Source organism: Pseudorca crassidens, chromosome 8, assembly GCF_039906515.1.
Source record: "Pseudorca crassidens isolate mPseCra1 chromosome 8, mPseCra1.hap1, whole genome shotgun sequence".
Taxonomy (NCBI): domain Eukaryota; kingdom Metazoa; phylum Chordata; class Mammalia; order Artiodactyla; family Delphinidae; genus Pseudorca; species Pseudorca crassidens.
The window spans coordinates 89,038,059-89,061,244 of NC_090303.1; the positions used below are offsets into that span (position 1 = coordinate 89,038,059).

A 23,186-nucleotide genomic window follows, 5' to 3' on the forward strand; every position below is an offset into this window, starting at 1 on the left:
GGACTTTGACAACCTGGAACCGCTCCTTGGAGGGTGGGAGGATGCCTTTGGTCATGACCATCCCACATACTGAGGGAGGCAGCCTGACCAGGAGTTAATACCACATGCTCTGGTGTCTGGCTGACTGGCCTTGAACCCCTGCCCCACTATGCACCAGCTGTAGGACCTCAGGTAAGGTGCCTAACCTCTCTGGGTGAGAGAAGATAATAATAACAGTGCCTACTTCATAGAGTTGTTGTGAGAATTAAATAAGAAATTCATGCAAAGCTTAGCACAGTGCCTGGCAAATTATAAGAGCTCAGCAGACGTTAGCCATTATCATTGTCGCCTCGGTGTCCCTGTGAAGGTGGGGGAAGTTTGATGGGAAAACAAGAGGGGGTAAGGTAGAGAGATGACTCAGAGGAAGGAAGAATGTAGGAAGGATTCTGGCAATGGTGGTGGGAGGGGCAATGTGATGGTTAATTTTATGTGTCAACTAGGTCATAGTACCCAGATATTTGGTCAAACGCCTGTCTAAATGTCACTGTGATGGGTTTTCTTTTTTTTTTTTTAAGATGTGATTAACATTTAAATCAGTAGACTTTGAGTAAAGCAAATTACCCTCCATAATGTGGGTGGGCCTCATCCAATCAGTTGAAGGCTTAAGAGAAAAAAGACTGACTTCCGTCCAGGAAGAGGGATTTCTACTTCCAGACTGCCTTGAACTTGAACTGCAACATCAACTCTTCTCTGATCTCCAGCCTGCCAGAGATTTTGGCCTTACCAGCCCTCATAATCATGTGAGCCAATTCCTAAAAATCTCTTTCAGAAAAATGTATTTTTCATATAAAATATATATATATTATATTTTATATTTATATATTTTAATATAAAAATATTATATATATATACCCTTGAACATCACAGGTTTAAACTGTGCAGGTCCACTTATATGTGTATATTTTTCAACAGTAAATAATACAGTATTACAAAAAACCAAGATTGGTTGAATCCGTGGCTGCAGAACCATGAATACAGAGGAACCTCATGCAAGGAGGGCTGACTATGTAATACATGGATTTTCGACTGTAGAGAGGATCGGTGTCCCTAACCCCTGCCTTGTTCAAAGGTCAACTATATATATATATACATATATATGCAGATATATATATCCTAGTGATTCTTTTTCTCTGGAGAACCATAACTAATATAGATTGTCATCTAAAGTGTAAGGAAAAATAGAGAAAGGTAAACAGAGGTGAATGCTCAGATAAGATCGGTTGAAGAGTAAAGGGGGGTGGTTATTTGATATATTCAGAGCAGAAGCCATATCCTATTTATCTCTGTAGCCTTTACACAGTTCCTTGTATATAAGTACCAATAAAAGAAAGGAGAAAGAAGGGAAGGAAGAAGGGGAAGAGGGAGGGAGGAAGGAAGGAAGGAAAGGAGGAAGGAAGGGAGGGAGGAAGGAAGGAAGGAAGGAAAGGAAGGAAGGAAGGAAGGAAATGAAGGAAGGAAGGAAGGAAGGGAGGGAGGAAGGGAGGGAGGAAGGGAGGGAGGGAGGGAGGAAGGAAGGAAGGAAGGGAGCAGAGAAGTGAGGGCAGACAGGAGAGAGGGATAGAGGGAAAAAATGAAGTCCCAAGGGAGGCTTGAGGCAAGACTGCTCTAGCTGCCCTTTTCTCTTTTTAATCCTTGAAATAATGCCTGAAGTATTCCTCTTCTGCATACTTTAGAATCAAGCAACAAGCACAAATCTCTTACCATGTCCCCACCCAAACTTCTGCTTCATCAGGCACCTCTCTCATTTATATCACTTGAAGGTCTGGCCAGCAATATCGCCTTTTAACTTAAAGTATTTAGTCTGAAATCTGTCGTGGCACAGCCATAACGCTCTGGTTTGACTGCAGATTGGCTGGAGAGATGGCACAGGGAAGATGAATGCTCAGATTGCTGGGCAGTCACACCCTGACCACCAGAATTCCCCCCTGTGGTTTCCGTTGGATACATGTATTGCTTTCTGTCCCTGGCATGCTCTGGAGTCACCCACGAAGCAGCCACATTCCTGTCCGGGGCACAGGGGCTGTGTCCTCTGAAAAACATCCCACCAGGCACAATACCTGGAGGATATTCTGGAATGGAAGTAGAAACAAAAGGTGATGGGTTATCCTTTTATTATCTTCATTTTGTGGATCCTCAGGACTCCATTAAGAGTGGGTTTTCTCTTTTGTGGTGGTATTGCAAAGGTCTGGGGAGACTCTGATGCTCAGAGATCCGCCCCACCATAGCATCAGAGTCTTTTAGTTAAGGTTTGACTTGTATCAAGATAGAAACCTACCCCTGAAAAAAGAGCACTTTAAGGTGGAATCAGGCATGTCTTAGTGTAGTTTTCATAATAGAAGGAGAGAAGGCGTTGAAACCCACGACGCAAGAAAACACACCTGAAAATAAACTTTGTTTTTTTTCTAATTTGGCCTAGGATCATTCTCACTCACTCACTCACTCATGCAATTTATTCAAGGTTTTATCAAGTCTGTCACGTGCAAGGCACTCAGGTATATCGATCACAAGGGGTACAAAATGTGAGAGGAACTTTAAGCCCACCTTTTACATTGACACATCAAGTTCTGGAGATTTCCCAAAATTACTTCCAAGCAAGTCAACGCAGGGAAGTAAGTGACATTTGTGTTCATTTTCCGCTCTCCCACTTTTTAGTCCTCATTCCCTGGGCACCCTGTAGACACACCTCTTTGGGAGTTCTGTTGAATGCTCGCCTAGAGTCTATGCTGATTTGTTAATTTCCACTCCAATCCAAACTTAACCTGACCTGGGTCCTGTTTCTTCTCACCTGGAAAATAACCATAGCACAGTTTCCTTTTAAGGGGTTTAGTTGACAATGTGGTTGGCTCCCCAACATCCAGTTGCCCCAGATGTGGAGAGGATGGTGAATGACAGACCGTGTATGTGACTGAGACCAGGGGCCTCCAGGAGATGCAGTAGTTCTCGGACTGTGTTCTGTGGAACATGAGTTTGGGGAGATATTTACAAGTACTCAATAAAGAATTTGTTTCTCAATTGAATGAGCATGAGAAATATGACATATGATATCCTCCCTTGGAAATTCCCAAGAAACATTAGTATAAGTAAATGCTCGATATTCTGCAGTAAAGAAACTCATTTAATTTAGTTTAACTTAATAATAATCCCGGGTGGAAAAATTACTTTTTTCCTATGGACTGATGATCCACAGAACACTAGTTTGGAAAAGGCACACACCCAAGCTAATGAAGTGAAAAAAAGAAGTGGAGATGGAGGGATTTCAGATGACTCCAAACAGCAGAGAGAACTGTGAGGGCTTGTTTGGAGGAGAGGAAGAAGTTCCAGCTCCATGACACGGTTCTGCACAACCACAGAGATGGCGAGTCGCCGTCTTCCTACATCTCCTGCCCGACTTGCTCCTCCTCTGGCAGGGTCTGTCCAGCCCTTTGGGTCCCTCCTCTGCCAGTCTCTGTCTGCTTCTCACTCAGAGAAGTTCTATGGAGAAGATCTTGCTGTGTTCAGGCTCCTCCTTCTCTCAGGCCATTTCTTCCTCTGCATCTCTGCGTGCTGGCACCAGCTGTGCTTTCATGTTTGCCTAAGGAGGGGAGGGGGCTTCATTTTCCTGATTGTTTGGCTCCGTTCCATTCCTGCATTGTCATATGTTATCCACGGAGCAAGCATATGCCTGCTTGCAAAGATTCCGTAAATGTAGAACTCTGGCTTCTTTTTAAAATATATACACTTCCACTATTTAAAAAAGAAACTATGACAATAAACACACACTCTAATTTGACATGCACCAGATTTTAGCATATTAGGGACCACCACTATTTGTACTGCTGGGTGAGCTTGGTTTAATTCAGACCTGGAAATAGCATTTCTCTTGGTGTCTCTGTGTATATATTTGAATGTTTTATGGATAGATGTTCCTCTGAACGGAGCTTGTAGCTCTGCTCCGCTCTGTTCCTGAATTCAGGCCTGTGCGTGTCCCCTTGGGTAAATTATTACAAGTGCATACCCTCCATTAACATGGGAGTGACCACGCTCCATTAAATGCTGGGCAAGCCTTGGGTGCATGTGTTTAGCACGTGTTCTCCTCATGGAGTGGAAATCAGTTGTACAATATCAAGTGGACATGCAATGCATTGCATTATGGTAGTATCATATTATTGTAGTTTTAATGAATGAATTTTTCTGTCTTTTCAATCTTTCTATTTACAGATATAATACATATATATGTATCTATCTCTGTGACAGAGTTTATGTTTATATTTATCCCCCCATAGTAAGATGAAATAATTATGTTTATAACAAGAAAAGGATCAAGCTGATCATGACAAGTCTGACCAGAATGAAGCATCTTTCCAGAAAACGAAGGCCACGTGTGGAAAAGTATCTCATAAAGTCATGCAAAGATAAGAAGAACAGTAATTATTATTTGTCACTGGGTTCACCTTTTATGGTGCTAAGAGTTACTGGATGTACTTCATGCAGTAAAAATTTGCAAAATAGTTCTACCATGCCTGCCAAGTTACAGTGGTATTCTGAAACAGAATATAGTGAGAATAAAAAGAAGGCTATTGACATCTTACACCTTCAGTCTTGAGATTACTGTTCCTAGAAAACTGAATACGAACTAAAATTGAATCTGACAATGAAACTTCACACGCAGCATCATTCAAAGTAGATGGGCTCTGGGAGACAGGATGGAATGTTCCATCAGGGAAAACCTCGTTAAATGTTCCATTACTAACAAGGCAACTGGCTACTATAAAAATTCAACCACTACCATTGTCTGACGAGTATAGTGAAAAATTCAAACATTATTACCCCATGTGCTTGGTGAAGTAATTCAAAGGCTAAGATTTTCAAAATCTTCATGGATCCGGTGGCCAACACTCCGCTTTGCTTGCTTTTGTGTTGTAAGTTCATGGAGACAAATACGAGAAAGATTTGTTACTTTTGAAAACTTTTGACATGTGCACAAAGAAGAAGAAATTTTAAGGTGTTTAGATCAGTTTTTAACAAGCCATCAAAGAAACTGGCAAAAATATAAGCTAGCTGTACAAACAGTACGAAAACAATGGCAGGGAAAAAACTCAGAAGGAACAGTTCAAAACCATTAACAGAATTCATTTCAGTGTTCACCGTGCGTTGAGCAGACGTGCACCAGCTATCGGTAAGATGGCAGTTTCAAAACCACATTGAATGGTGCCATACAAATTGTCAATTTTATTAAGAAACAATATTTACCTTGTATCTTTCCACGTTGGATGTAAACAATATGATTAATGAGTTCTAGAATTTACTATTTCATACCAAAGGCAGAGGCCAAATGAGATAAGACATTACTGGTGTTTGTTTGTTTGTGGCTATTTTTATTGGTCAAGAAACTCCATTACCACACTATCTCTCAAACAGAACAAGGTTGGACCACTGTAGGTTTTTTTAAAAATAGATATAATAGATTTTATTTTATTTTTGGCCGTGCGGCTTGTGGGATCTTAGTTCCCCAACCATGGATTGAACCCACGCCCTCGGCAGTGAAAGCACGGAGTCCTAACCACTGGACCGCCAGGCAGTTCCCAGGCTTTATTTTTTTAGACCAGTTTTAGGTTTACAGAAAAACTGAGGAGTGAGTACAGAGTTCCCTGATACCTCTCTATTCCCCAACAGTTTCCCCTAGTATTAGCATGTTGCATGACTGTGGTAGACTTATTGGAAGTGATGACCCAATATTGATACGGTATTGTTAATTGAAGTCTATAGTTTACAGTCGGGTTCACTCCTTGTGTTGTACATTCTATGGATTTTGACAAGTGTGTAATATCCTGTGTCTGCCATCACAGTGTCAAACCGGATAGTGTCACCACCCTGAGGACCACCGTAGTTTTAATAAGTTGAAAGATCCCAACTGGGAAATCAGGGTAACCTTGTTACCCTGCTCACAACTGGAGAATAAAGCACCAGCAACTAAAATGAAACACATTTCGTTTCCATTCAGTACATCTCATTCAACACATTTCATGGAATACGAACTAAATTTACCTGCTTTGATGCTGAGAATGAAGGAAGCATAAGGGGATAGAGTGGTGAGGCAGAAGGAGAGGTAAGATGCAGAGCATCAGACAGCACTGGAACCCAGCTCACAGCTTTGCCACTCCCTGACTGGGAACCATCTGCCTCAGCTGGCTGGGTTCCTGGTCCACAAAGCAAAGGGTTTGAAGCCATGATTGCAAAGGCCCTTCCAGCTGCAACTGAAAGAGGGCACAGATAATTATAACTAGGGTAGTATGTGTTTAGTGGATTGGAAAACATTTTCCTTGAGCCCCAGGATTTCTTGTGCTGATTGCCTTTGGAGAATTCAAGAATGAAAAAGACTAAGAAAACATAAATAGACAGATTCCTACTTAGGATTTTACCAATTTAGTCGTTAAATAGAATGTTTGGGCTACAGCTAAAACAGAAAGACAATAATACTAACTCAGATTATTTCCAGATAAGAATCCATAAATGTTATTCTCTTCATCTCCCTTAAGTACATGAATAAAGTTTATTAAAGAACATTCTTCTTGGAATGGAAATAAAGCTTGAGACTAACTGTATGAATGCTCAGGGAGGGTGGGCCTTTTATTTGGTACCGATTTGTCTTTCTTCTTATTTACACAGAACCCTACTTAAGTAGGTTGGTGGTGAGGAGCAGAAAACAGGGAGAGCAGTTTTGGTTATAAGTGCTTGTGGATATATTCTGAAATCCTAGGCTCTAGATTGAATATATTTTTTAAAGTCTGGCACTTGAGGAAGAACACTATACCCAAAGGATTGTGTGAATATTCACTGTTAAAAATAGCTAACATTTATTTAAGCATGTTCTAAGCATGTTACATGGATTATAACATTTTATCTGCTCATCAATCTTACAAAGAAAACACTTTATCTCCATTTTACAGAAGCAGAAATAAAGCAGTGAAGTTAAATAACTCTCCAGGTCCCTCTATGGTGGTTAAGCTGAATTTTGAGCCTGGGCAGGCTGACTCCTGAACTTGAGTTCTTACTACTGCTATAAATTACATAGTTATATCTGTTTATTTAATGGGAAAGTAAGGAAAGCTTAATATAATGATGTTATCTCAGATGGGAACTGAGATAAGTGGCCAAATAAAGATGGTCTGTAAGACTTTTTCTATATTTAGAAATGCATGAATCCTGGCCTTAGCTGTTTTTAAATTGTAGTAAATTACTGTTCAGATTTATGTCACAATTAGTAGTCTTCCATTGTTTAATATAGATTCTGTTGTAGTGCAGATAGACCTAGAAGACTTGAACTTACGTTCAAATTTCAAATATTCTGTCCATTTGTCACTAGGATTAGGCAAATGCTTGGCAAACAGTTTGCTTTTGTTTGGAGACGATTCTCCATGGGTCTCTTGCATTTCTGGATGTTCTATAAGCAGAGGCACTGACTTTCTTCTAGATGATCTTTTCAATGATATTTGTATAGTAAACAGCTTTGGAAGGTAGAGACGGTGTCACCTCCAGGAGCAAAGAGCAGGCATGATTTATGGACCTCTGTTATGGGTTCAGGTTCCCTTAGCTCAGGGTTCCTCTCCTGGAAAACAACCCATTGTGTGTGCAGGTGTCACCTGGCCTTCTTCATGTTGCCCAATGGAGATCGTGTTTCAGGAATCTGGCACAAGAAAAATGCCAAAACACAACTACTGTTACTGTTGTGAATAACAAAGTCCTTTGTCTCTGAGCCAGTAGTCTTGTGTCTTCTGCCAGCACTTAAACAACTGCACCAGGTTAACTTGCTAGCTTATAAGAAGGGTAAAATCTCAGACTCTTCGTAGTTCTTGACAACTGTATCTGGATTTTTTTTTTTTTTTTTGCGGTACGCAGGCCTCTCACTGCTGTGACCTCTCCCGTTGCGGAGCACAGGCTCCGGGCGCGCAGGCTCAGCGGCCATGGCTCACGGTCCCAGCCACTCCGCGGCATGTGGGATGCTCCCGGACCGGGGCACGAACCCGTGTCCCCTGCATCGGCAGGCGGACTCTCAACCAGTGTGCCACCAGGGAAGCCCTGGATTTTTTTACTTTCTGAAAATATCATCACCATTACCTAGATGTCATACCTAGATGAATAATACTTGCCAAATGAATCTTTGAGTTCAGTTGAATGAATGAATCACCTTTTAGTGAGACTCTACCAGCGGTTTTCTTCCATGCTAGCTTCACAGTTCTGTTTAATGTAGACTATTATTCTCATTTTTCAAATGAGGAAACCTAGGTTTAGGAACATTAAGTACGTTCCCAATATCCTACAGCTAGTAAATGTGAGAACTAAAGCCTTAAACTAGTCCAATGTTCTTTCTGCCACTATTGCCTCTTTTAATGTTTTAGTTATAGATGTGTTAATTTTCATACCAAATTACAAAAGCTACTGGGAAAGGAAAAATGATTGTTTAAAGAGAAAATGAGAGCTTCAAACAAGAAGGAAAGGGAGAGGTGGAGAAGGAGTGAGGGTGAAAGAAAAAAAGAAAGAGGAGAGATAGAAAGGACGAAAAAATATGTCCAAATATTTTTAGAGGGTAAGTGTTGAACTGGGGTCCCTAAAACAAGTGTTGGAAGCAGGAGGAGGTTATGGGGCGGGTTAAGGGGACTTGGTGCAAATCAGTGGAAAATCCCAAGCACAGTGCCCAGGTAAAGCCTGCAGGGAGCCAAAAAGTCAAGTAGCAAGAGTCCGAGAAAATGGGGCAGTCATCAGAGTCCCATAGAAAAAGTGAGAGAAGGGGATCAAGGGAGAGGTCTTGGTAGTTGGAGAGGGCAACTAGGAGTGATTGCTTGACGCCCTGGAATATTATAAAGTGGGGACAGTCTTTTGCCATTATTGTGTTTATCTCCTTTGTTTTCTTTAGACATAAGTGGTCTTTCCTGTGTGCAGAAGGGAACTGTTAAGGACCCCGATCTGGTTTGGACAGAGAGACGATAACCGCCATTTACCTCGGGTGGCCCTTAGGAGAATGAACACTATAAGGTACTTGTTTAAAAGCTAAAATGTTTGGGGTCAGTCTCCAAAGATCTCACCTGCAGTGAGTTTTTGTGTCCTTATTTTTATCTTTAGTTCAATTCAGTTGTACTCTGAGCTCCGCAGAGCCTTGAAAATAATAAAGTTTGCTGTTACTACCGCCACTCTGGGTAGTAACTAAGCAGTGTGGCTTTAGCATGTAGCCTTGTAAGTATTGCCCACCATAGTTTATTTTGTTCAGACTCACACTTTGTTCACTGATATTCTGCAAACATCCATCAGTGATGATGGCAGCATCCTGGTGAGCCCCCCGGTTCTTTGTTTCCTGGCAGAGCATGGCTGAAATAAATTGGGACAGTTTCTCTTCTTGGGGGGCTGGGAAAGAATGATGAATGGGTCCCTTGTTCTGATGCATCATACTGTTTCCTACAAGGGGAAAAACAGACAGCTGCTCATCTCTGTATTGTCAAGAGCCACACCTCGCACTCTAAGAAGATCACTCCCTGTTGTGCGGTGGAGGTGAAGGAGAGTTTCGGATTATTCATTACGCTTGAGTCCTCATTAGTAACTTCTTTACAAAATAAACACTTGGCTCTGCAGAAACAGGGAACAAGAGCCCACTTCATCCAAAGTACAGTGATAAATGTCTCCTGTGGCCCTAGATTCCAGCTCTGAACATCTGTGATCTCCCCATCTCCATGGCAACATAAAGTAAATAATAAAAATAGTCCAAATCCAGGAAAAGCACAGCGGGGAATGTCTGTCCTGAAAGAAAACAAGCGCTTAACATGCATTCACATACCAGCAAGAGGACCCAGGCGAAACTTAAGAGTTGATCGATAGGAAAACAACAGTGAGTGGATAATGCAGAATGTGAAAGCAAAGAGGCAAAAAATGTCAGATTGTTTGAAGAAGTATTGTCGGCTTTCAATAGGAGGCCCGAAGGGAACATTGCTTCTTGTATTCATGGGCTTGTAGAGTACGTCTTTTACATTTTGTACAAATGTGTTTTGAATTATAAGCCTGTTATGTTACACGATATTTAAAGGGAACCATAGATTATAAAAGTAATAGTATCAAGCAGGGAGCTGGGAACTGCTGATTTTGTTTTTGCCGCATAGCTTCTGAGCAAAGCTGTGGTCTGCCAAGAGACCTCGGGGCTCCTCCCAACCTGCACAGCAGCAACCCCGGGGGCTGCTCCTACTGTAGCCCCACCCACCCTGCAGGGACGCAAGATGGTGCATCTGGGAGGCTCCAGAGCGCCCACAGTAGGTGTGAGAGCAGCAAAGCAGCCCTCTGGGAGAGAAGAATGTGCCCTCAGGGGCACAAGAAAACTCTCAGGAATAGGATATTTTTAAAGAATGGGGAATTCGACTTAATTTTCTAGTTAGCTGTAGTGCCTTTGGACCTTTCAATTCACTGAGCCTGGTTTGGCTCATCTGCAAAAAAAGAGAGGGGGACTTCATGACCTGGTGTCCCTGCCAGCCCTGGAATTCTACAATTCTATGAATTGAGCACAAAGCATGATTTTGTTTCAGCCTCTGTGGATAAAAATTTCTGAGTTTACTGGTCTACTCGAGCAAAAACTGTGCATTGACTCTAACCAGATGGCAGTGTTGCGGGGAGGGCAAGTTGGAAGGGGGAGGGGTAGACCCAGCTTAGGGGAAAGACTGAGGGGTCTAGAGCCAACCCCAGTGACTAGCTGTGTGACCTTGTGCAAGTTACTCAACCTTTCTTGGCCATTATGTCTTCGTCCCTGTCAATGGGGATGATGGCCCTCACCTTACAGCATTGCTGTAGGAATAACTGTAAGTGATCAATAAATGGTAACTATTATATATTTATGGATTTTGAGTCAGTGGTTTGAAGATTAGTTTGATCATGTAAGTAGGATTTTATAGTAGTGGGGCCACTCGTCTGGTGTGGTTTATGGAAAGCAACCTCAATACTTTGTGATGGGGGTTCCATTTGGCACTACCTATGGGTGAATCTATACTGAAGATCCACCAGGGCATTTTTCTTTGAATCCCTAACAGTAGCTTTTTACTCTGTGTGCATCTTTCTCCTAAAATGAGAGTATAGCTAAACCATTCTGGCTAATTTAATAATCTAGAAAGGTCGGGTTCTAATAAGTGGAAGTTTTTACTATATGAGTTGTGCACAGACGTCTTGCCATTTATTCACAGGTAAATGCTCAAATTAAAAGCTAACCATTTTCATGGCAGCATTATTTATAATAGCCTAGATATGGAAACAACCTAAGTGTTCATCGATGGACGAGTGCACAAAGATGTGGTGGATATATACAATGGAATACTACACTGCCTGAAAAAGGATGAGATCTCGCCATTTGCTACAACATGGATAGACCTTGAGGGTATTAAATAAGTGAAATAAGGCAGACTGAGAAAGACAAATGTGGTATGATCTCATTTTTATGTGGAATCTAAAAGAAGAAAACAAACCAAAACAAACAATCAAAACAGAAACTCATAGACACGGAAAGACAGATTGGTGATGACCAGAGGGGAAGAGGGTGGGGGGGGAAGGTGAAATGCGTGAAGGGGGTCCATTGTATGGTGATGGCTGGTTACTAGATTTTTGCTGGTAATCACTTTACAATGTATACAGGTGTCGAATTATAATGGTGTACACCTGAAATTTATATAATGTTATATACCAATTTTATCTCAATTAAAAAAAAGTCACATGAAACTAACACAATATTGTAAATCAACTACACTTCAATTGAAGGGAAAAAAAAAGAAAGCTAACCAGAAATCAACAGTCAAGAAGATGGCTTTGGGGCAGATTCTCTTTATACTATTCCTTTCTTCTGGCTCAGTTTCTCTCATCTCTTTCTTTCCCATCTTTTGACCACTCTCCCTCTCTTTGCTTTCCTTCTCCTGATCTTCTGATTTTAGTGTTCCCCTCTGTCCAGTTTTGTGTTGTGTAATCTTCAGTATTTTGCATTCCTTACTGCATTACCACTTCTTATTCCATCCCTGCCTTCCTTTCCTTTTTATTGTCTAAAATTTTACTTCCATTGATCCACAGTACCTTCTGGAGGGGCGGGGCTTTTTCAATAAGTACGAGAAGGGCAGATGGACTTCTCTGTGAATGTAGGAAATGGGACTTGCAGTTAACTCCTAGGACTGAATTTCCAGAGGATGGCTCATGTCAGAGAACCTAGCTACTCTGGATGTAGAGACATCAGGCCGAGAACTAGCAACTGTCTGGGGTCGTAGTGACTCCAGGAGCACTAGATGCTAACCAGTCAAGGGAAGAGGGAGTCAGAGTGACTGCGGTGAGAAGAGTAAGGCGTGTTTGATCCAAAAGACAAATCCAGCATCTGGGCTGCCCGACCCGAAAGGATGGGAAAAATCGCTAAATGAGAAAGGCCAAATTGACCGCTGTCCCAATATTACAATAAGAGTAACCCAAACAATATGGTTAAAAGAATTGATGTGTTCAAATCCTTGGCCAAACATGAGCCCTCGTTGATCTCTAATATTAACTATCATCCCGTCCAGCTCTGAGTATTAAGCCCCTCCCTGCCAGTTATCAGCCGACTGACCTTGGATAAATTACTTAACCTTTTCGAGTTTTGGTTCCCTCTAAAAAAGATATGACACCTATATCTTTTATTACTAACAGGGATTAAATGAGATCTCAGGTGAAGTGCATTCAGGGTACATTGAAGTTCCTATGCAGTTTCTGTATCTTGGCCTGGGATTTTAATATTTCAGAAAAGCTTTGTTCATCTGATGTGTAGTTTAGGGTCCATTTGGTTCAGTGCCCTACCCTGGTCCTCTTGTCCTGACATTAAGTGCGTTAGAGATAAGAAGATGGCGAACATCTCTGTAGTATGCTATGCATCACTGTTTCTCAGCACCCTGAAATTCATTCATACTTGGCATCCCCCCAAATTCCCATTTGGCTCACTAATGACTTGAGGTTGTCCAGTGCGGAAGGAAGGGTTAAAAACCAGAGTCTTCAAACCCATTTTAAATGTCATACCAGGTCTGTTAGAGCAGTGGTTCCCAGGTTGGGGGTGATTTTAACTCTCCGGGGACATTTGACAATGTCTGGAGACATGTTTGATTGTCACAACTTGGGAGGATAGGATGGAGTAGTGTTACTGGCAGGTAATAGGTAGAGGCCAGGGATGCTGCTGAACGTTCCACAGTGCCAAGAAAAGCCTCATCCAAAATTTCAATAGTGCTGAGGTGGAAAGACCCTAGTTTAGAAGTAGCCAGTTGGACAAATCATTTCTGTAAATAGGGGGACCCTTTTTAGCTTCAGCCTCTTACTATTTATTAAGTTCGAGAAATGTCTGGATAGAGGAGGCATTCAACGGGATTGGAAAACCTTTAAGACTGAGCTGCTGTTATGAATTCAGAGAAACATGTTTGCCTTTTGGACAAAAAGATCTGTAGCCTTGTGCGTGCCAAAACAATTTGCTCAGGGTTTGCTATGCAGCAGCAGGAGAATCTGTCCATAAAAGGGATGGACTTTGCTGCTCAAAGGGATTCCCTTCAAGGGTTTCCCTTGCGAGCTCAAAACAATCACTGGGAAAGGCAAGGCTGGCCAGCCTTCTGAGTTCCAGCCCCTCACCAAGGAGTGTTTATACTTCCCCGGAGGTAAGAGTGAAGAGGTTGTGGGAAGAATAGCATTCTAGCCCTAAAAAGGGGTTGTTTGGGAACCATCTTATTTCTTAGATGTGAAGATGAACCAGCTTAACTGGGAAAGGTCTTTTAAAGGGGAACCTGGGTATACTCTCGCAGGAAGCTGAGAGGAAGTCATCACCGAGGGCAGGATGCCTGGGGTTCCGGATCCGGAAGACCAGGGTATCAAGCCCAGCTCCTGTAGCTGCTTACTGACCCTGTGACCTTGGATGAAGAAAAAAATTACTAAAATTACCGCACACTACCATACGCCAGACTTAATGCTACTCTTGCCCATGCAATATGATTTCACTTTATTTTTACATAAACACTTCAAAGTAGCTTGGTTACATAATATAGTCAGTAGCTGGCTAAGTCACCTAGGTTTGTTTGACTCCAAAGCCTATGATTTTTCCACTATGCCCCATTGTCTCCCCAAATCCTTAGCCTTTTTAATCTCAGTTTCCTTGCTTAAATGGACACAGTTAGACCACCTCAAAGGAGTGTTGTTAAGGTCAGCTCGAAACAACCTTGGATGCCTCTGGTTTGCAGTTGGCTGTGGCCTCCAGCAGGGGCTCAACACTCCTCCTGTCTATCCCCCCTTCTCCTCCCCCGCACCCCTCTGCCCCCAGCCGTGGTTGGTCAGCTTTAAGGACATTTATCAGCCTTTGTGCCTGTGGGGAACATCAGTGAGCTGAGATAAAGGCCCCGTGCCTGTCCAGGAATCTGGCTCCCCCGCCTCTTTCTCTCTTCTGAAGCCGCAGTCAGCTCCTTCTGACTAAGGAGTCTCAGAGGTGGAGGCAGTCAACTCCCTCTGCCGACCTTTTCTCTTCCACTTCTGAGGATGCTGAGGTTAGGTGGTCCACATCTTGCTCCTCAGAACTAGGAAGACCTGTCTTCTCTTCCTCACTCCTCAGACACCCTCCTCCAGGGCCACTGGCCTGACCCGGTCACCTGTGTGGAGACCCCAGGTCAGCTCCTCTCTAAGCCTCAAAGCAAGTCTTGCTTCTGCTGGGTGGAGCCTTCCCTCAATCCAGTATTTTTGACCCTTGATGCAGAGATTGACAGATACACCTCCTCAGGCCTCTCTTCCGTGGAACAAAAGGATTCCCTGGGTTCAGCCTGGCTCCCTGGCTCCTACATTGCATACGGGATCCAAACTCTGCTGAGAACATAGTGCTTTATCTGGTTTCGTAATCAGTACTCCTATCTCTCTCAGGGAGGTCTTCAAAAGTGGGAGATTTAGGGTAAGATTCCACTATTCCTCAATTTCCTGACCACAGGATATTAACGTCACCCTCTGAGTTGGCCGTGTTCCTATATCCAACAGTTAGTGCTTGACAAATGTTACTTCTCCCTTAGACATGAACAGAGCCTGAGAGATCATACGGTTTAGGGGTTTTTAACTTAGAATCCTACTAGAATCAGTAATAAAGTGAGCATTCCCTCTCTCATTACTCCACAGTTCTCTGAAACTTTTGACCCGTGCATGAGACAGAAGAAAGACCCTTCTCTATGTCAAAGAGAGAGGCACATATATCATCACAGTATGGTTGCATTGTCGGTCAATTTGAATTCTGAAGATTTGAAATATTCCAATACACAATTTATAAACAAAATTTTAAAAAATATGAATCTCCTTTTTCTTTCTGGAGGTAGGTGTGAGAGGAAACCTCCAGATCTGGTGGGCTGAGTGAGTAGAAAGCCTTGGTTAGGCTGTGTGCTCCACGGTGATTTGAAATGCCTGGGGAACAGCAATGCCCAACAGCTATTGACTGTGATGTGTGGACGCACTATTGCTTACATGCCCCGGAACTGAGTGAACTTGCGCCTACTATTTGCTGTTGCTCTACATGAGGGTCCTCTTTATATCACATACCAATGCCATCCGAATGCCTATTAAGCGGTAGAGCTAAAGCTTAAAAAAGTGTTCTTTGGACTAAAATAGGGGTCAGGATTCTTTCTCGGCAAGGGCCATATAGTATATACCTTAGCCTTTGCTGGCCACACAGTCTTGGCCACAACTACTCAACTCTGCCATTGAAGCATAAAAGCCACTGTAGACAAGTATAAATGAATGAGCATGCCTGTGTTCTAATACAACTTCATATATGGACACTGAAATGTGAATTTCATAGAATTTTCACATGTCAAAAAAATCTTTTGAGTTTTTCTACTCTTTAAAAAAATGTGAAAACCATTCTTAGCTTGTGGGTTGTGCAAAACCAAGTGAAGGGCCAGATTTAGGCCACAGGTCATAGTTTCATGCACCTAGACTAGAAGTTAGACGTCATAATGCTATTAAGTGTTATTTATTGTGCTCAGAAACTTTGTTAAAAAAAAATAAGTTACAATGGCTGTTGATCTATGCAACACACACACGCACACACACAAAGGTATGCACTGATTCCCATTAGAAATTACTTTTGAATTGTTGAGGAGGGTTTATCTGTAGACTGCTGATGTGGCCCAGAGGATCATTTTTCAAGTCTCTCAGCCAGAAAGGACAAAAAGAGATGATACTACGATGTTTTGTAAATACTTCTATTAATTGGGTACCAGTTAAGCCAGAGAAACAGAGAGATCTAAAAGCACAATGGTTTGAACAAGATAAAAATGTATCTGTCTGTATGTAAGAGTCTGGGCAGGCAGTGCAGGGCTGTACCTCATAGTCCAAGATGGCTGCTCCACCTCCCACCATCATACCCATATTCCAGTGAGCAAGAAAGGAGAAAGGGGAAGGGGAGGGCACACTTGGTCATGATTATTATTTTTAAAAAACAGTGCTTTCTCCTTCCAGCCAAGATGGGGTAACAGGGACTGGTTTTATCCTCTTACTCCAAACAACAAGAAGACAAAACACGAGACAATGGTTTTCAAGATGTAGGACATCAGGCAACAAAGGACAACAATCCTTGAGAGAAAGGAAACAAATGAGGTGAGCCCTGAAGGTGTCCTAGAGTGTGGTGCAAGATGGGGAAATCCAGAGTTGAGGGAGTGGGGCTGGGAGTCCCAGGAAGCCCAGGTAGTTAGGGTTTGCAGGGCAGAGTACCGGGAAAGAGAATGCTTCACAGAGAGAACTCTGGAGATCAGCAGAGTCCTCCTAACCCTACCCTCGGGTCTCATCTGAGCATTGATCACCGCATGTGTGTGAAGAAACTAGCCGAGGCCTGGGAAAACATCACCTGTGAGTACTAGAAAGAAAATTCTCTAGAGCTCACACAGCGGCAAGAATAGGTCCTCTTCTACTAGCCAGAGTAGAAAACCTCCTAATTCATGGGATGTCAAGTAGAATTCTCAGAGGGTTCTGCCTCAATAGTGGGGAAAAATGAATTCTAGCTTGAACACTACTCTGGTCCCACCTAACAGAGCTTAAAACAAGACATAAAAAGATTAAATTGTTTCCAAGTGTGATGGGATGAACGGTGGCCCAAAGATAAAAGTCCTAATCCCTGGAACCTATAAATGTTACCTGATTTGAAAAAACGGATTTTTACAGATGTGACTATGTTAGGGATCTTGAGATGAAGAGGTCATCCTGGATTATCCAGGTGGGCCCCAAATGCCATCACAAGTGTCCTTGTAAGAAGGAGGCAGAGGCAAAGCAGACCCACAGAGAGGAGAAGGCACTGGGAAAATAACTGGCAGAGATTGGAGTGTTGTAGTCAAGGGATGCTGGGTGCCACCAGAAGCTGGAAGAGGCAAGAAATGGATTTTTCCCTGGAGCCTCTGGAAATGCCCTGCTGACATCTTCTGGCCTAAAGAATAAATTTCTGTTGTTTCGAGCCACTACATTTGAGGTAATTTGTTACAGCAGCCTCAGGAGACTAATATACCAAAGTAACTTAATCGCATTCCATAACAAAACTCAAGTATGTTTACAGGAATACAAAATTATTCAGCACCTAACAACAGTGTTTAACATCCAACAGAAAATTACCAGGCATGCAAAATAGCTGGAAAATACAACACATAATGAGGGGGAAAAAAAATCAATCAATTGAACTGACCCTGAAAAGACACAGATGATAGAATTAGCATATACCCTTTCTTTTTAAGATCAGGACCTAAGATCAGGACCTGATGCTGCTGTGGATGAAGCTGAAATCTGGAGTTCTACTACCAAAAGATGAAAGGGAGAAAACTGGCAGATGGCTGGCAGTCCCAGCCATCATAGTAAAAACTTGTCTCACCAGTTGTATTAGCCAGGGTTTTATAGTTGCAAACAACTGAAAGAGATGTGGTTGATTTAAGTGAGAAAAAAATTTAATAAAAGGATATTGTGCCTTTCACAGACTTCAGAACCAGGCTTAGAAACTGAGCAGGAACAAATGAGGCGTGGCAGCAGCCAGGACCACAGCCAAAATCTTGCTCCAGAGCTCATCTAGTGAAGGTAACATTTGCTGGATGGACATCACAACTTGCCCTCTGAAGTCACCTAGCACATGTGCAGCTGGGGCTCCCCAGCCACTGCTGCTGCTAGAAAGTCCCCATTGTTGACACTGCTGTAGCCAACTGCCAACAGGGCTCCTCCTTGCCTTTGCTTCCTTGTACCACTAGCTAAAGGCTACAATGGGTGCATTGGACAGTCCATAGTCTGAGTCCCAGCTGCTAGGAAGACTGGGAGAGGGAGTTTTCAGCTTCTGCCCCAGAAAACATCAAGAGGAAAACAAATCTTCTCAAAACTGGAAAAGGGTGCAGAAACTGAACAGCCAAATAATCATGATAGTAGTAATAATAATAGTAGTAATAGTAATAATAGTAATCACCGACAAATTGAGTTCAGATTCTACTGATGTTGGTGAGCCACGAGTGCAGGGCAAAGGGGAGACCTTAACATTAGTGACTCAGCTTCTACTCTTCAGAACCCAGCTTTCTCCCGTCTAAGCCTGCCTTTGCTTTTTATTCCTAATGAATAAATTTTAGTCATATTTAGACATATTTGAGATGTGTGAGGGATCACTCGGAAGTAAATCATCTAAGTCAGTGTGATTAACGTCCCATTTTTTGTGATTTTCTTTACTAACATTTGTTACTTTATGGACATCCTATTGGCTACCAACCTTTGTATCGAGGATGGGAAAAATAAAATCTACAAATAGAATGGCAGGTAGTTAAATGCACTGTTCTTTCCTTTGTACTCTGATATTTACTGTAGAGAATGACTGTAACCCTGGTTTAGCTCTGATCAACTTGCTTCCTGGATTAATTAAGTCTTTAATCTGTGATGATTCTTAAGCAGCCCTACCCCCCAACCCCCCAGCCTCCATTCTCCTTGCTTAAAAGGAAGTATCAATAGTAGGGAATATCTGACCGGAAGGACCAATGCTTTGGACAGCTGCATTAGTATGATTTAAGAGTGATGGGAGGATCTCTACCTTGCCCTTATTGTTCTGTCCTTTAAAGTTCATTCCTTGGACCCTTTCCATAAGGCTCTCATTAAAATACAAAAACAAACAAACAAAAAACAAACAAAAACACAGAAGGGGGCTTCCCTGGTGGCGCAGTGGTTGGGAATCCGCCTGCCAGTGCAGGCGGCACGGGTTCGGGCCCTGGTCCGGGAGGATCCCACATGCCGCGGAGCAGCTGGGCCCGTGTACCACAACTACTGAGCCCGTGCTCTGGAGCCCGTGCTCCGCAACGGGAGAGGTCACCGCACTGAGAGGCCCGCACACTGCAACGAAGAGTGGCCCCCGCTCTCAGCAACTAGAGAAACACCGCGTACAGCAACGAAGACCCAATGCAGCCAAAAATAAATTAATTAATTTAAAAAAAATAGAAAAGACAACACGTAAAACAATGACCACTTTTAACACCTTGAAGGTGTAAGTTTTTCAGGCACTAACACACACATTTGGCACTACAGAGTGCTTCACTTGCAATTTAAGTCGCTATTCTTCATAAAGCCCTTTTCATAGGGGTATTATTACTGCTTTTCTACAGATGAAGAAAGGGGCAGAGAAGTCACATTACTTGCCCAAGGTCACTCAGTCAGTGAATGGCAGAGCTGTGATTCAAATCCCCAGAGTTGCTCTGTAACTGCTACCTGTCTAGCCTCTGTCACTGGGTGCTTCTCACCTAAGAGAGTGGTGACAGGAGCAGGACACGGGGCAGGTAAATGCTGCTAAAGGGAGAAGGGAGCCCAGGTCCAGGGCACAGCACATGGCCCATGCAGGGCAGTCCTGAGTCCAGGTGGGGACTTTGAGGGGCACACGTGAGAAAGATCTGGAGGCTGGCACAGCACAAATCGCCCCTTGGCCAAGGGTCTGCCTGCTTCGTGGCTGGGCGCCCTTAGCGCTCTTGTGCAAATGGCTCTGCCTTCTGAAGAAGTCCCCAGTTACTTTCATACCTGATGAAACTGGCAGACTATGTCTGCCACCTTGAGGCCCAAGGACAAAGCGGGGGAGGGGGGATATTAAGCGGAGCTATGAGTGATGCTTAAGGAGATACGGAAAATGATTTGCTGCCTACTGGAAGCAAAGTCAGCAACATGCATAACAGTAAGGCAAGTTGCTGATGAGAGAAATGAAAGCTGCTGGGGCCATAATTAAATCGAGACATCTGAATGGAGAGTCCGACCGGAGACTTATGACCAGGATGGCAGGCTCTGTGGACTCTCCAGCATTTTCGCTGGACAGATTCACAAAGCGCCACGTAAGCAGAAATATTCACAGATGTGAAGACATGAAGTCGCTGTTGTTGTTTCTGCTGGGGACTTTACTACCCTTAAAGTAAATAGGGAATTTTAGTTCTGGGGGACTGTCCCTTTCACAGAAAAGCCCAGAATCCAAACCCCATTCAAATCCCATCCTGATTCTCTCTTAGTCTCTTGGTCTCTTTCTCCCTCTGCATCCACCCCAGCATCCAAAGTGTCTGATTCTAAATATAAATCACACAACCAGAAACATCAGCAGATAAGTAAAGAGAACTAGAGCAAAAGAGCATCAAGCAATCCTTCCATTTTCCCAACCAGGCCAGGCAATGGTGGAGAAAAACAGAAAAGCTTCTGCCAAAACCATCCTGCAATGGTTCCAACTTCCCAGTTCTTTCCTCATCAGCGGGAAAGTCAGGTATTCTCAGCAGAAATAGGCTTTACAAGTAGCAGCGCGAGCACCGCACCATGATCTAAGCTTCTTAGAAGACCCAGACTTTGGGCACTTAGACTGATAACAGATTATATCTCAAAAATGTCTTCTATCTGGCAAACTTTCTTTTGAGGAAACACAGAAACTAGCAATGCAGACTAGTCTATTTATATAGTTTTTGGACTTATCCATCTTTTAGAATTAAAAAAAGATGTTAAAACATTGACTGGTGGGCTTCCCTGGTGGCGCAGTGGTTGAGAGTCTGCCTGCCGGTACAGGGGACACGGGTTCGTGCCCCGGTCTGGGAGGATCCCACGTGCCGCGGAGCGGCTGGGCCCGTGAGCCATGGCCGCTGAGCCTGCGCGTCCAGAGCCTGTGCTCCGCAACGGGAGAGGCCACAGCATTGAGAGGCCCGTGTACCGCAAAATAATAATAATAATAATAATAATAATAAAAATAAAAAAACATTGACTGGTTAATACCATAATTAAGAACAACACAATTTACAAAGTAGCAATGTAGACGGTAATTTTAGGATTAAATTAGACATTTGGCTTTCGTGATTCACAGGATTTTATATGTCAGACAGGCTGGCATTTATGTGGGGGAGGGACTGAGGGGGGTAGAGTGGGGAGATTTCCAGATGTAGATAGACCCAAAGGAAATCTGCTCTTACCCACTCCCCACCCGCCTATCCTACCCCCTCAGTCCCACTGCACTGTTGGTCCACTGTCACCTCCAGCATCTGGTCTATTTCCCTTGTCTCCCCATCATTCCATCTGTCCACCTTAGGCTTCCCTGGTTCTGATGCTACCTCTCCAGCTCCTACCTGCCCCTTTGGCAGCCTCCTTCTAGGCTGACCTGCCATTGCCGTTTCTTGACTGGAGCTCCTCCACCTGCCCTAAAGCTTTGCCCTGTTTCACATGCTGTCTCTCTTACTTTCCTCTCTTTGGCTGCCACTGGATCTTGCTTCCTGACTGTGATCACATTCAAGTTTCTCTTGTCCAAAATCAGCCAACCAACCAAAAAATACATAAATAAATAAAGAAACAGAAAAAACCAACCCCACAAACATAAACAAAACCACTGGCCCTCCAGTCTGCTGCTCACCCCTCTGGGGCAAGTGCCTTCACTCTCTCTCCAACATAAAACTTCTTTAAAAAGTCGTCTTTGTCGACTGTTTCATGCTGATACCACCAGCTCCCTTGCAAATCCTTGCAATTAGGCTCCAGCTCTTATCCCTCCATAATAATTTGTTAAAGGTCAATAGCCGGTTACCAAATGCAGTGTGTTTTGTTTTATTTTCATTTTGCTTAGTCACTTTATATGACTGACCCTGTTCCCGCACCCCCAACTGTGTCCCCATGCCTGGGCAATTCTTACCTTTATACTTTTCTTATCCCCCCTTTTATCCCTGTGTCTCCTCCACTTCCTCTTCTTTTCCAGCTCCAAAGATAAGTGTTCCCTAAAAATCTGCCCTTGATCCTCTTCTGCATCCTCTCTTCTATATGTCCTCTTGGAAAACTCATTCAGTCTCATGGCTTTAATTCTACTGTCCCTATGACTCATTTCTGAAGCCTCCTCTCTCACCCTGACAACTCTCATGGTTCCCATCTGGATTCACCAGCTCCTGGCTGGAAGTTTCCACCCGTATGTTCTCCCAGTGTGTTGATCTTAATAGGTTCAAATCTGAATTTTTTCTTTTCCCTCCTGAACATTTACTTCTCCGTATTTCTGTTAATTAAGAGTTTTCTAATCGCACCAGCTCAAAATGTTGGTAGAATCTTTAATTCTTCCCTCTTTTTTGTCCCACATTTGATTAGCAGTCAAGTTCTATCAATTTTGTTGAAAACATGTATCTTTTGTGTTTCTTCTTTCCTTTTTATACCGATACCCTCTAGTTCAAGATCTGACTTCCTCTCTCATTATTTAATGCCATAATCTCCTCATAGGTTTCCCTAGTTCCAGTCTCACCCCACTGGGCAGCACCTGATATTCTGACACAGCACTACCACATTAATCTTCCTGAAGCACACATCAAAGCTGGTTATTTTCCTGTTCAGACACTTTTAATGACTGCCCAATGCCTACAGCATAAATACCCAAACACACACAATACATTTAGGATCCTTTGCCTCTATCCCCAAACTATATCTCTAGTTTTATTTCCCATCAGTTTTTTTTTTTTTTTTTCCACCAGTTCTTTACTCTGGTGACCACCACACAATCATATGCTAAATTTTTACAGCCAGTGGCAGGAAACAAAAAACTCTAACTCAATTTATTTATGTATAGATTTAGTTATTGATAATGAAATTTATTGATTAAATTATGTGCTATATGTATAAAATTATAAGAAGAAGTTCTGAAGCAGGAGGCCCCTGGCATGGATGTT

General features: G+C 42.9%; 2 long non-coding RNA genes across 4 annotated transcripts; one reads left to right on the forward strand and one right to left on the reverse strand.

Moving 5' to 3' along the window:
- Nucleotides 1-10,647, forward strand: LOC137229340 (uncharacterized). 2 transcript variants are annotated; one of them, XR_010945638.1, is made up of 5 exons: nt 1-171; nt 555-779; nt 4,302-5,194; nt 8,930-9,048; nt 9,473-10,647. It is a non-coding gene; the product is annotated as an uncharacterized lncRNA (long non-coding RNA). The 2 variants fall into 2 exon arrangements; XR_010945639.1 differs by lacking the exon at nt 4,302-5,194.
- On the reverse strand, nt 6,057-22,338 carry LOC137229339 (uncharacterized). Of its 2 annotated transcripts, none has more exons than XR_010945636.1 (3): nt 22,175-22,338; nt 9,287-9,465; nt 6,057-6,074 (listed from the first exon to the last, which is right to left on the reverse strand). It is a non-coding gene; the product is annotated as an uncharacterized lncRNA (long non-coding RNA). The 2 variants fall into 2 exon arrangements; XR_010945637.1 differs by lacking the exon at nt 6,057-6,074 and adding an exon at nt 6,089-7,702.
- Nucleotides 22,339-23,186: the final 848 nt, after the last annotated feature.